Raw genomic sequence first — 14,344 nt, forward strand, 5'->3', positions numbered from 1 at the left:
TATTAATAAGAGCAATAGAGCATGAGTTTCTATATATAACATATGTATATTAGAAATGTTCATTAAGGTAACCACCAAAAGGGGTGGAAGACTACATTGAATACGAGTTTCATAAACATGGTTCCCTAGTGCCATATTTGGTATAGGGGCATCACAAGACGTTTCAAACTCACTAGAATCAACTTAGAGAAGAATAAATCCACATAGCCCAGCAACAAACTGCCAAGGCATTCTGAACACCAAGATCCACCATGAGCATCCACTCCAGAATTTATGTGTTATTCACTCAACATATATCTACTGAGATCCCATTCAATGAAAGCAGAGTGTGAGAACCTCTGCTTTCATTCATTGTTACAGCTCAGGGTATTCATTGTTATAGCTCAAGGACATTACTTTGATTACTTTGCCTTTTACAATACTAACATTGAGAGTTCCACACTCTAGGAAAAAGCAAGTGTGTTCCAATGAAGTGTCTAATAGCATGCTCACCCAAATATAGTGATTCCTCATTGATCTCTCTCAGTGCCAACAGGAAAACATCCCAATATGGTGCATTCTATTAAGCATCTCCTTAGGTGTTTCAAATGGCTAAAAATAAATCAGTCCAGAGTGACAAGTCATGGTCATTAGTGCCTGCGAACCTCTACAACTACCATTACTTCTGCCTTTTGTATAACTTCTTAACTCTTGTTCTCATAAGTTTCTACTAAATGACTCACTGCCAGTGGGAAGCATTCCCTGAACTTCCCAGCATCAACAACTTCTTCATCTATACTAAGACAGTGTCCAGTTCCCTTCCCTTGTGGGTTGGGTTGGCTGGAGAAAGTGCTGGGAGCTGAAGATGCCAGAGGGGTCACCACCCCATGGCTTCCACTATCACCACTTTAGAGGAAGAGTAAAGTGTTCCAAATAGAGCAGGGCCTTGTGTCACTCTGCCTCACCTGAAAGTTCAGTTCCCTTCTGATTGGTGCACTCCCTGCCAAAAACCCTTCATTGCCTACTAACTACCATAGATGATATCCAATCTCTAGAGCAGGAGTTAGTAAACTAAGGCCTACTGGCCAAATCTAGCCCATGACCTGTTTGTGCAAGGTGTGCAGCTAAGAATGCTCCTCACATCTCAAAGGATGGAGATAATAAGATGAATAAGATGGGATAGAAATTGTACATGGCCCACAAAGCCCCACTGAAAAGGAAACATTTGCTGGCCGGGGATGGTGGCTCACGCCTGTAATCCCAACACTTTGGAAGGCCTAGGCAGGCGGATCACGAGGTTAAGAGATCGAGACCACCCTGGCCAACATGGTGAAACTCCATCTCTACTAAAAATACAAAAATTACCTGGGCATGGTGGCATGTGCCTGTAGTCCCAGCTACTTGGGAGGCTGAGGCAGGAGAATCTCTTGAACCTGGGAGGCAGAGGTGGCAGTGAGCTGAGATTGCACCACCACATTCCAGCCTGGCGACAGTGCAAGACTCTGTCTCAAAAAGAAAAAAGGAAATATTTGCTGACCCCCTATTTAGAGAGTGGTGTTGGAGACATCTTGATCCATTCCCCCAGTGCCTTTCTGGCCCCATCTGCAGAACCCAATATCCAGCCATAGACAACTCCCTGAGGTTACCCCAAAATGTGTCTTGATTATAATACACCCACAGCTTTAAACATGCTATTTATTTTCCCTACCATAATATGATCAAATTCTTATTTTAGAAGATTAACTCTGTAACTGTTTCAAAGGTGAGTTTTTGATGGGTGGTAGGGATAAGGGGTACAGGATTCTGGAAGAAGACCACAACAATGGATCAGGAGAAAGATGACAAAAGTCTGAAAAAGTACAGAGGAGGGTGTAAAATTAGTAGATATAAAACATATAGTAAGGAAATAGATATAGAAAAAAATAGTAAAGATATGGAACATATTTGTTAGTTGCGGAGACCAAGAAGGCGTCTAGGAAGCCAACAGAGCTCAAAATGTAGTAAGAGGAGGATGCTATTTCCATTCACCAAGAAAAAGAAAAAAAAAGGCAGTTCTGGGAAGAAGATAATGGGTTCAACCTCCTAGTTGTTGCATTTTCAGTTTCAGTTTCTGTGTGAAATGTCCACGTGTAAGAATCTTTTTTCTTTTCTTTTCTTTTCTTTTTTTTTTTTTTTTTTTTTGAGATGGAGTCTCCCTCCATCGCCCAGCTGGAGTACAGTGGTGCAATCTCTATCTCGGCTCACTGCAACCTCCACCTCCCAGGTTCAAGCGATTCTCCTGCCTCAGCCTCCCAAGTAGCTGGGACTACAGGCACGTGCTACCACACCCAGCTAATTTTTGTATTTTTAATAGAGACCGGTTTCACCATGTTGGCCAGGATTGTCTCAATCTCTCGACCTCGTGATCTGCCCACCTCAGCCTCCGAAAGTGCTGGGATTACAGGCGTGAGCCACCAAGTCTGGCCAAGAATCTTGTAAGCAGCTAGAAAGAATATGCTGAAATTCAGGTGAAAGGTCTAAGTTGGTGCCACAGTTCTGGATGCTGGAGTTGGCACTGTGAGAGCAGATGAAATCCTTGTCAAAGCTGGAACCCAAGGAACGCTACCATGCATGGGGCAGGAGAAGTAAAACTTGCCAGCAAAGAAGACAGAAGAACTGGTTAAAATAAGAAATAACCAGAACACAATGGTGTCATGGAAACCACAAGAAAACAGTGCTTCAGGATGCCACATGCTGCAGAATAATTAAGACCAATAAAGACTGAAGAGTGGCCATGGGATTGGCGACTAGATGATGTCACTCTCCTCTCACGTTCTGGAAAATACGGAAGTGCAAAGAACAAACATAGGCTTGTCAGGAAACTATACTACATTGTTTAAAAGGCTTTAGATTCAGACAAATCTGGCTTTAAATCCTAGTTCAGATACCTCTTTTCTGTGAGGCCTAATTAACCTTTCCAGGTGGCAGTTTCTCCATGTGTAAAATAGAAACTACACTAATTACAAATGACTATTATGACAAATGACTATAAAAGGATAGATGTTAAAGTGCTTGATACGTAGCCAATATTTAATAATCAATATGAATTATTATTGTTACCAAAACTGTGGCTTTACAAGAAGATAGATAAGATTATGGCTATGGGGGCACAAGCTCAAAAGAATAACACTGTTTTTCATTTTGAAAAATGAGCCTGTTTACAGACTATAAACAGTGTTTGTATAAATAGAGGTTATAATTGATCACTCACAGTTCTGGAGAATACAGAAAATGATGAAATTAAGAGCATAGGTGACAAATTAGAATCGACTTTTAAAGGATTAAGTTTCTAAATGTGTATGAGAGAGAAAGATAGATGAGTTGGAAGTAGAGTTGAAAACAAAAAAGAGACAATGGAAGATGAGGGAGTTCCCTCTTGGTTAGTAAAATTATAAAGAAAGCCAGCTTAAAGCTTCTCAGGGGACCAATCTCTACGAGGTATTAGCATGTCACTAGAGAAAATCAGTTTTACTAGAACTTCTCACAGAGAAACTGCAGTATTCTACACGGTAGGAAGGCAAATTCAATTCCTTCTTGAGGTGGAGAAAAGTGAAACACTCTTCCCTCTGCCAAGAAGGCCCATAGTTCCCCCAGTGCCTTTCTGGTCTCATCTGCAGAACCCAATATCCAGCCATGGACAACTACTTGAGGTTACCCAAAAATGTGTTTTGATTTTAATATACCCACAGCTTTAAACATGCTATTTCTTTTGCCTACCATAACATGATCAAATTCTTATTTTAGAAAATTAACTCTGGTAACTGTTTCAAAGATGAGTTTTTGATGGGTGGTAGGGATAAGAGGCATTAGTACAGTAATAACAAAATCGGTTACTAAACTTCTTTTGTACAAGGGGAGGGGAGGCTCTGCTGATCTGCAGAGCTGTTGCTTTGCAGAATGCAGTGTGCACGTCTGGGGCCATAGCTGAATTGCTTAAAATAATGGAAGAAAGGTTGATCAGTCCCTCCTTTCCCTTTAATAATTATCCAAGCCAGTAGTTCCCAACCTTTTTGGCACCAGGGACCTGTTTCGTGGAAGACAATTTTCCCACGGACTGGGTAGGGGGATGGTTTTGGGATGAAACTGTCCCACCGGAGATCATCAAGCATTAGATTCTCTTAAGGATTGTGCAACCTAGATCCCTCCATGTGCATTTCACAATAGAGTTTGTGCTGCTATGAGAATCTAATGCCGCAGCTGATCTGAGAGGAGGCAGAGCGCAGGCGGTAATGTTTGCTCAACCTCCACTCACCTCCTGCTGTGTGGCCTGGTTCCTAACAGTCCACAGACCAGTACCAGTCCATGGCCCAGGGATTGGGGACCCTCAATCTAAACAACACTGGTCTGAAATGTTCCAAGCTACCAGCCTGCCTGGGGTGCTCAAACCTTGGCTCCACTGGAAATGGAAATGAAGTTCCTGGTGATGGGGAGTGGGTCAGGGTATTTGAAGAGAGTGGAAGGGATGATGACAGATTCTGTGAGAAACCTGAAACCAATAGGTATTGAAGATAGAAACTGTGTAAGGAGCTTATAAATGAGAAAGGACAAAAAAAAATCAAGTGACTAGAACACTCTGTGAGGTCACCTATACTTCTCTTTCTTTTCCCTTAACTTCTTCCCTTTTGCCAATTCCTTCTGCTGACTTACTTTGAAACTGACATTTTCAATTCCCTGTTTATTTCCCCTCTCCCCTGCCCCATCTCACCCTTGGTCTTAATTCTCCTGATTGTATACTTTTTGGGTAGCACTGCTTTGCTGCTCCACAGGTAAATCAGACTTATTTGATCTTATTTCTAGGGTCTTATGTTTCCCAAAGTGGTGGGGAAAAAAAGAGACGATACATAAACTCCAGTTTATATAAAAATAATATGGAATCTGAAGTACTCAACTACGCTTCCCTTTTTACACATACATAATTTTTTCATATTTTGCTTTACAAAACTACAATCAGTGCCTCTAATAGACTTTCCCTTATTATAGCCTCTTCAGTCCATGCAGTATAAGAAGAATCAAACTGTTTTAAATATGCATATTCAAGCCAGAGAATCAACTTCAAAAGAAGATATTTCCCAGGAATAATTACTGCTGTAGTTAATGACCTGTAGCATGGTTTGGTCCATTAACTCCTCCCAGCTGGTTAATACTCCCTTAGGAAATGCCCAGTGTCTCAATCATTATTGACTAATTAATTGGGCTTTCCTGGACACAGACGTGTTTTTGTAACATCACACCTCAAGCAGGTGTATTTAGTTGTACACTGACCAAATGCTGTTGTCCAGTTTCAGATTCTTCTAGACTGATATTCAATGATGGTCTAGTTTACATTCATGAAAGTATCAAAATAAAAATGAAATCAGAAAATATACTAATGTGAAACTTCCCAAACAAACTAGGCCTTTTTTTCCCTAAGAGAACTATGTGCTAGCTTTGTGATACTAAGCAAGTTACTTAACCCCTCTTAAGCTTCATCTCCTCATCTCTAAAATGGGGATGATAATAATAGCAGCTGCTATCACAGGAGTCTTGCAAGAACTAAGAGATAATGCAGAGTAAACATATAGGACAATGCATGATATCAGTATTCAGGAAATCATCATTTTTATTTACTATTTTCTTTGCTAAAAAAGCAGAGGGCAGATTGCATGGCATAGAATATTTTGCGCCAATTACAAGCTCACCTCAATCCCAATATTTTTGGCCTTTTTCCTAAAACAAATCCTAAGGAGAATTATACACTACTCATGGATTCTCTAAACTGAGTGGGAATACAAGAAAGGAAGAAAAGAAAATCAGGATAGACTTCTCTTCTCAATCACTCTTTGAATGTGAAAATGCTTAGACACCAAACTCTTGATCATTTTTTCATCAATAGTTTTTTTTTTCATCAATACCTCCACTAAACTCTTGATCTTTTTTTCATCAATAGCCATCCATCAAGTATAGATTGCAGCAGGAGGCAGACAAATGCCTAGGCAGATAGGGGCAGGTCCCTAGTGAAACTCCACCTCCAAGCTGAAGACAGTGTAAAGCCCGAAAGCCAAGCTACAAGTCAAATCCACGTACCAGATTAAAAAATTGTCTTCCCGTTTGGCACACTTACCTCTGATGGAAACCCACTCTTCAGCTATTTTACATATACCTACCCTTTTCTAATTGGTTTTCTACACTGCCATGCCCATCTTTGAGTGGTGCCTTTGCTTTAGCCTTTCTTTGCATACTCACAAGCCAATCAGCACACACTCTCCATTCTGAGTCCATAAAAAGCCCTGGACCCAGCCACACAGAGAGAAAAACCACCCTGCATCCCCTCTCTGCTGAGAGCTATTATGTTGCTCAATAAAATTCTTCTCCACTCATTCTCATCCTTCTAATTGTCTGCATAACCTCAGTCTTCTTGGATGTGGGACAAGAGCTCAGGAACCACCAAACATGGGTACAATCTGTAACATAGGTGGGCCAAGTGGGTCGGGTGCCTCCAGTGGCAGGCCCAGGGCCAAGTAAGGCCCAGACAGGCATGCATTGCTGGCCATGAAGGTCCTCAGTTGGCACAGTAGCCAAGAAATATCCTGCAGCACTTCAGCCACTGAAAGTCATGAGTGACCCGAATGAGAGAGCAAGAGGTCAAGGTTCTGATATGCTTTCAAACACTGATATGTGCACTTGAACCAAAGCATGAAAATTGCCTGGTGAGTTTGGGCTGCAGGGCTAATAAGAGGAGGTATAGCAGCTGCTGACTGAGAGCCTCCATGCCAGCTGAGGCCAGGTTTTCACCCATGGGTGCCACAAAAGCAGCCATAGTCCCATAGGGACTGCAGCCTTGGGATTGGCAGTGCCCTTGGGAATGACAGTGCCCTTTAGAGGAGAGGAGTTGTCATCTCTGCAGAAGCTCCCGGTGTCCCTTTCCTGCCTGTCTTCTCACTCGCTTTGCCTCCTGAAATCTGGAAGAACAAATAATAGCCTAGAAACTGAAAAGTAAGATTCAAGCATCCTTCATCTAATGTGATCTGTTGTGCGAACCATTATAAGTCAATGGCTTGAGCTTTTTTTTTTTTAATTTTCAAAATCTCATTACATCCTCTAATAGGTTTCTTTTGTGGATAAAAATGATTCAGTGCTTTTAAGTACAAGATCTTTGCTGTTTATAAATGCTCGCTGGAGTCACATAAGTGTAGTAGATTATAAATTTGGAAATGTAAAAGTAACAGGCTTCTGATTGAACCACAGGGCTGTATATATTTTTTTAAACCACAAAAAGAAAAATATATAGCTTCCAGTTATTATAAATAAAATCACAATAATTTACCTATATTAGTCCATTTTCACATTGCTAATAAAGACATACCTGAGATGGGGTAATTTACAAAGAAAAGAGGTTCAACTGATTCACAGTTCTTCAGGGCTGGGGAGGCCTCAAGAAACTTACAATCATGGCAGAAGGAGAAGCAAACACATCCTTCTTCACATGGAAGGAGAAGTGCCAAGCAAAGGGGGAAAAGTCCCTTATAAAACCATCAGAGTGGCCAGGCCCCGTGGCTCAGCCTGTAATCTCAGCACTTTGGGAGGCCAAGGTAGGTGCATCACAAGGTCAGGAGATTGAGACCATCCTGGCTAACACGCTGAAACCCCTTTTCTATTAAAACACACACACACACACACACACACACACACACACACACACACACACACAAATTAGCGGGGTGTGGTGGCGGGCACCTGTAGTCCCAGCTATTCAGGAGCTAAGGCGGGAGAATGGCGTGAACCCAGGAGGCAGAGCACTCCAGCCTGGGTGACAGAGCGAGACTCTGTCCAAAAAAAAAATAAAAAATAAAAATCAGATCCCCTGAGAACTGACTCACTATCATGAGAACAGCATGGGGGAAACTGCCCCCATGATTCAACTACCTCCCACAGGGTCCCTCCCATGACATGTGGGGATTATGGGAACTACAATTCAAGATGAGATTTGAGTGGAGACACAGCCAAAACATACATTACCCTTAGTTTGTAATTTCCATATTTTAAGCCAATGCATTAAAGGAAAACATAAGATGAAATTTTTATGCATTAATAATTAAAAATAGTGGCAATATCATTTTCACTGAGATGTTTGAATATAGTCTTTCATTTAAAATTTACTCCATATCTATATATCAGGTAGGGTCTCAGAATAATTAATCTAACAGCAAGAGCCTTGATTCTCATTTCAATTTCTATATGGAACTCCTGATGACTTGAAAGAAAGTGAGATCCAAAATAAGGATTGGTCCTTCTAATGGTAACAGAGTTATGCAGCATAAAATTTCAAAAAGGGAAATGCATATAATTTACTATTATAAATATTTGGAAAATCAGCATCTAACTTACATGCTTTAGAAAGAAAGAAGACTTTGGGAAGTTGTGCTTTTATGAAGCTTTCTGCATTGCTTATCAAAACGAAGGCCATGCTAAACATGGCCTTCAATGAGAAATACCAGCCGAGGAACAAACTCATTTCCGATAAAGCTGATGCAGCTGTTTGATGCACAGAATAACTCGCAAGGATTCCAGAAGCAGGAGTACTGTTTATTCAGTACGCTGGCAGAAAGGAACTTTTCATTTAGAAGCTCAGAGCACACAACGAGATTTATCTAAAAGCAATGGTGGCCACAGAAACTGTCAAGATAAACACAAGGGGATAAACACAAGGGGATTGCATTTTGTATTTAGCCAGGCCTACAACCCATGTAGGAGGCCCATAAAACCAGACTGCTTGTACATAGGAGCATAAGCATTTCTATGATGAATCCAGTGAACTCAGCCTTCCCCATATAATAATGGACCAACAGTTTCTTCATGTGAGCAAGTCATTTGCTTCTCTATCATTAAGAAAAGAAAACGGTAGTCACTATTCTAACAGTGGCTGTACTCAACTGGCAAAAGTCTTCTTCCTCTTTTTTGCTTCTTTTCTTAAACAAACAAGTGCAGTTGAATGGTATTAGAGGGATATGTGGTCTGATCCACATAACAAGAGTCCTGGAAATATGTCATGATTGTTCCTGATTTTGATCAAACTGACCATCCTGCTTGGATGACCATGCTGTCTCTTCAAGGTCTGAAATTTGGTATCTTTAACCAAATTTCAAACAAATCATAGGGCTCTAGTTCCCTAGATAGTGGCATGTTTTGTGGAAAATTTATATTCAAGGCTTAGATGAAGAAACAAGCATCTCTCTAAAAGAGTGAATCTTTTCTCTTTATATCAGTATGGCACAATTAAAAGGAGGTCACAAGAGCTTTATTTCTTGGCCTGTACACAGAACTGTAAGGAAAACGATGCCAACGTGTAGGCCAAACTTTGTGGACTAGCACTACTTACTCCTAACCTGTGCCAGGAAGCTCCTGAAACAAAGAGCAGGAAGCTTTCTCTAAGGAAGACTTCTGATTGGCAGAAAGCATGATGGCAGAGTTGAAGGGCAGAAGCTGCATCTCATCTGCCCTCAAAAGAAATGACTTATTTATGGGAGACACTCACTAACTCCCTCTCCAGCAAAGTAAGAAGTGAACCAGAACTGCAAAAATGTAAAAAGAGACACAAAGCACATTGTTTGGAAGACATTTGAAGACATTCACCTTTACAAAAAGAAAAAAATATAAAGGAGAAAGAAAAAGCTTCCTTTACTCTGCAGGCCTAGAAAATTGTTACAGAAGTGTACCTTGGACAGTCAGTCACTTTGAAAAGAAAGTCTCCTTTCTCAAATGAGCTTAAAAATCACCACTCTGGGGCCAATCAATACTTCATCTTTACCATGACAGAGACCAGAACTTTGATTCTGGCTATGAAAATTTTTCTTAAATCTAATGCAGAGGATGGAAATTGGCACAACAGTATAGAATTTTATACTAATTAAGGCCTCGGACAAAAACTCGGCCCATGCAAGGGAAGAAAGTTCTAATTGGCCAATTCTTTGGAGGACTCTTCTAAAGTAAAAAGAGGGAAAGAGGGAAAAAAGAGAGGGAGACGGGGGTGCAATCAACTCAAAAGCAATATTCCGAAATCCTCAGAATATTAATAAGAAAAAATATAAAAATAAAAACAAAAGTAAAAGTGATTTTAATTCAAAAACTTTATACCAAAGAGTCACATTTAACAATCACCTTCATTCATCTTAGGCCCTTTCTCACCTGGAGTTCCTCAGAGAATTAAGTCTTCATACTACTCTAGGGCATCCATTGCATACTAATTAAGTTCTCTCCTTGGCATCTAGAATATTCAGGTATGCACCATCCTTGGAAGAACTAAGAAAGAGTGACTTAAACAATTTTCGGTTTTTGTAAAATGAGGAACTCAATCTAAATCTTCAATATAAATAATTTAACAACTCCCTCAAAACACATTCTCTTTCTCTCTCTCCTCCACCACCCCCCTGTGTGTGTGGGGTGTCTGTCTGTCTCTCTCTCTCTCTCTCTCTCTCTCTCTCAAACACACACACACACAGACACACACACACACACATAAGGAGCCTAAATAAGGCACACTCTCCTTCAGTTCAGGGACTTGGAATTCTGTCTCTGCCTATTCTCACTCTTCTTTAAGGTTTCATCTGCCCAGAAACCTCTCCTGACCTCTCTGGGCTGTTTTACATGGTCTCTGTGCTCCCTGTCCCCCATGGCACCTTTTGCTCACTTCTATTTTTTGCACTCATCATTGCATTATAATCAACTGTGGATTGTTCCTTTTTCCCCTTCATTGATTTCAAGAAAAGCACCTTAGTATTTTTAAAAGCCAAATGCCTAATTTAGCTTCTAAAATAAGAGGTCCTCTAATGTGCCAATGGATTTATTTAAAACAATTTTATCTATGACACCAGCCTAAAATTATTTAATGAAAGCAGAAGCCATCATTTTGTTTGATATTCCAAATGGTAAATATCTTTATTATCTATCAAAATGGCTATCAAACTCTATTCCACAGAATGTCAAGATTCCTTGAAAGAATCTATGGTCATCTTCTACACATATTTGTTCAATAAATATTGAATGAACAGATGAATGAGTAAAAAATATAGAAGGAGATATGAAAAATAGCATAATTGATCCAAAGTGTTTGAAATCCTTTTCTGAAGGAATTCGAGAGTATAAACAAGGAAAACATCTTTATTTCATTTTTTGTAGCTTAATTGCTTTGTTGTTTTTCATTACAAACTTGCAATTTATAATTTCCCATAAAATTTTTGTCTAATAAGACTTTAAGCTCATTCAGAGCTTGGACCATGTCATAGATTATTTAATATCCTGAGAGTGCTAAACCTAACACTTAGTACAGAGCAGGTGCTTAAGAAATTCACGAAGGCAGAATTACATTGAAATAAATATTAATTCATTTTTTAAAATGACATTGAATAGCTTCACATATAAAGAGTATTTTGCATAAATTATATCTTCAAATCATACTTGCTATTTTTATCATTACAAATAATGCCACATTTAGAAAGTATAAGTACCAGTATTATGAAATTTTTAATTGTTTCCAATACGTTGTATTATTTAAAATTCTTCCATTAACTTTCTTAAATAAAGGAGACAAAATTGACTGGAAAAGTAATAAAATTATAAAAAAGGCAAAATGGTTTTTAATGAGCAACACTTCAAATGTCAGGTTAGGAAATTTTGTCTTAACTGGAAGCAGGGGAGCAATTTTTAAAAGGCTTTTAAATAAGGTTTTGCACAAAATATGTGCTTATAGTCAGAAGAACCAGAAAAGTTCATTTGTCACCAACATTTCACCTAAAATCCATAAAAACATCAGTTAGCTCTATAGAAATCATAGTACACTTTACTTTCTGAGAACACAGATCTAGAACCACCAAACCCATTTACTACCTAGCTAACCTTGGGAAGGCACTTAATCTTTTGGTGTCTCTATAGTTTCCCCACCTCTAAAATGGGGATAATAAAACCTGCCTCCTAGAATTATTGTGAAAATTAACTGGGATAATATGTTTTAACACATTTAGAAGTGACTGACTAGCCCATAATATGCACACGTAGATGTTAGTGATCAATATCGTAGAAGGGACATGCCATCTGAAACCTATTTTTATATTTAATAGAAGATTAAATTCAGAGGAAAAGACGATTTTGTCATAGGAGGTTCACTGTTATTTTTCCCCAAATGCTTATTTCTCACTTCCTATACTCTGCAAGGCTGTCTTATCTACGAACCAGGAAAACTTGAGAATAAAAATTGGAATGGAAGATTTTATTTCATGAAATCCCGATAAAAAATTATTCCTAAGCATTTATAAAGAAGAAAATGATGGGAAAGCAAAACACAACCAAAATCAAAAAGAAGATCTGCTTAGGGCAGAGCATAGAAAAAAAAAATCCATCAAGGTCCACCTCTCCTCCCCGGAGCCCTTCCTGATGCACTCTCAGGTCAGCATCCAGGCACAGAGCATCCATCTGGAAGCCCACACTTCACAATCCAGCACTGACACCAGATGGCAAGGCACGAAGACTCCATTTCTGAGTGCAAAGAATTTTGTAAGTCAGACAGTGAAACCTTCTGAGGAAGCACAACTCCCTACAGAATTCCACACACCCAAGTCTCTGACCCACAGGTCAAAGAAAGTCTCTAAAAATCTGCTATCTTGGTGCACATACTGCACATTTGGTCTCATGCCCAGAACAACCTGGAGAAGCACCGGGCATGACAGTTTCCACAGTAAGAGAAGTTAGCCAGGAAATGGGGAGTAAATATGGAAAGGTTACAGCACAGTATCTCACTGTACACTGGAAAGCTCTAGACAAAGGGATTCTTTCATTAAGAAACTTTTTACTGAGAGTTCATCTTTGATGCATAGCATATCCTAGGTAGCATGCAGAGGTGAACAGGCAACCTCTGCCATCACGGCCCTTAGATTCCAGATGAGGGAAGAAACTAGGTGACTAAGTAAATGTATAATATAGCATCACAGCACATGGCGGTTGGTTGTGTCATTCTGAAGATTAAGGGAAGACATAATGTGAAAATAGTGTAGCTTCAGTAGTCAGGGTTTAGAGCTGAGACCACCTAGTAAGTTCATACAAATACAGCAAAGAAAGGGTGCCACTGAAGAAGGAGGGAAATCAGCAGAGAATGTGTCTCAAATGTGAGCAAGCAGCTTTTTGAATAGGGAGAGTCCTATTGATATGGTTTGGCTGCGTCCCCACCCAAAATCTCATGTTGAATTATAGTCCCCACCTGTCAAGGGTGGGACCGGGTGGAGGTAATCTGATCGTCAGGGTGGTTTCCCCCGATGCTGTTCTTGTGATACTGAGTCTCACAAGATCTGATGGTTTTATGAGCATCGGGCATTTCCCCTGCTTGTACTCATTCTCTCTCCTGCCACCCTGTGAAGAGGTGCCTTCTGTCATTATTGTAAGTTTCCTGAGGCTGCCCCAGCCATGTGGAACCCTGAGTCAATTAAACCTCTTCTCTTTATAAATTACCCAGTCTTGGGTACTTCCTCATAGCAGAGTGAGAACAGACTAATACACCTATACTCTGTATGTCTGAGCCAAAGTGCCTGGTCAGGCACAAAGCAGCCCTCAATCCATGCATACTGGATGAATCCATTTCATAAACCCAATCTAAATCATAAGCTTCTTCAAGATATTCCTGCCCACCAAACACTTAAAAGCATTGAATACATTTTTAATGAATGGCAGCTGGAACACCATTTGGGCATCCCAAATTACAGCCCCCCCCCAAAAAAATGTGCAAAAGTTTTGACTACTAAAAGTTGAGATACCTAAGCTTTCTCTTTCTCATGAGAGAGAAAAAGCTGTCTACCTCACTGGTATATTCACTGTATTCTGTGTCTTGGGTTTTCTTAGTAAGAAATGGAACTGAGATTTCAGTCCAGGGAGTCAGATTCCAAAAGCACGACTGAAAAACAACATTAGTAGTAAAGAAGGTATCTGAGGGAATCTTGTGCCTAAAAAAATAAATATTTAGCCCCAATAAATCAATCAACTCCTTGAAATGCTATGCCCTTGAACATAATGATTTTGCAGCAGTAAGTAAAATATAGGTATATTTAATAAGTAGCTATAAATACTCTCTACACCCTAAACTAAATGATACTCTGTAGCCATAAGAAGCTTGCTTAGCTAAGAAGAAAAAATAACTTTAAAAGTTAACAGGGCCTGCAGCAGAATCTAAGACAGCATTAATACTTGAGATGCCGCTGGCATGACGGGTAAAACACTGGCATCAAAGCCAAATCAAAGTAGGTCAAGTGCTGGTGGGGCTGGCCTTGTGCCCCATTGTTGGAGCCATCAACATGCCCAGCACACACCTTGT

At 39.9% G+C, this 14,344-nt stretch overlaps 1 long non-coding RNA gene across 1 annotated transcript in view; it reads right to left on the reverse strand.

Moving 5' to 3' along the window:
• The window catches only part of LOC115834466, a 275,808-nt gene that overhangs the window by 207,862 nt on the left and 53,602 nt on the right, over positions 1-14,344 (reverse strand). The gene's annotated exons all lie outside the window — the stretch shown is intronic.

This window comes from Nomascus leucogenys, chromosome 3, assembly GCF_006542625.1.
Source record: "Nomascus leucogenys isolate Asia chromosome 3, Asia_NLE_v1, whole genome shotgun sequence".
In the NCBI taxonomy this organism is placed as follows: Eukaryota; Metazoa; Chordata; class Mammalia; order Primates; family Hylobatidae; genus Nomascus; species Nomascus leucogenys.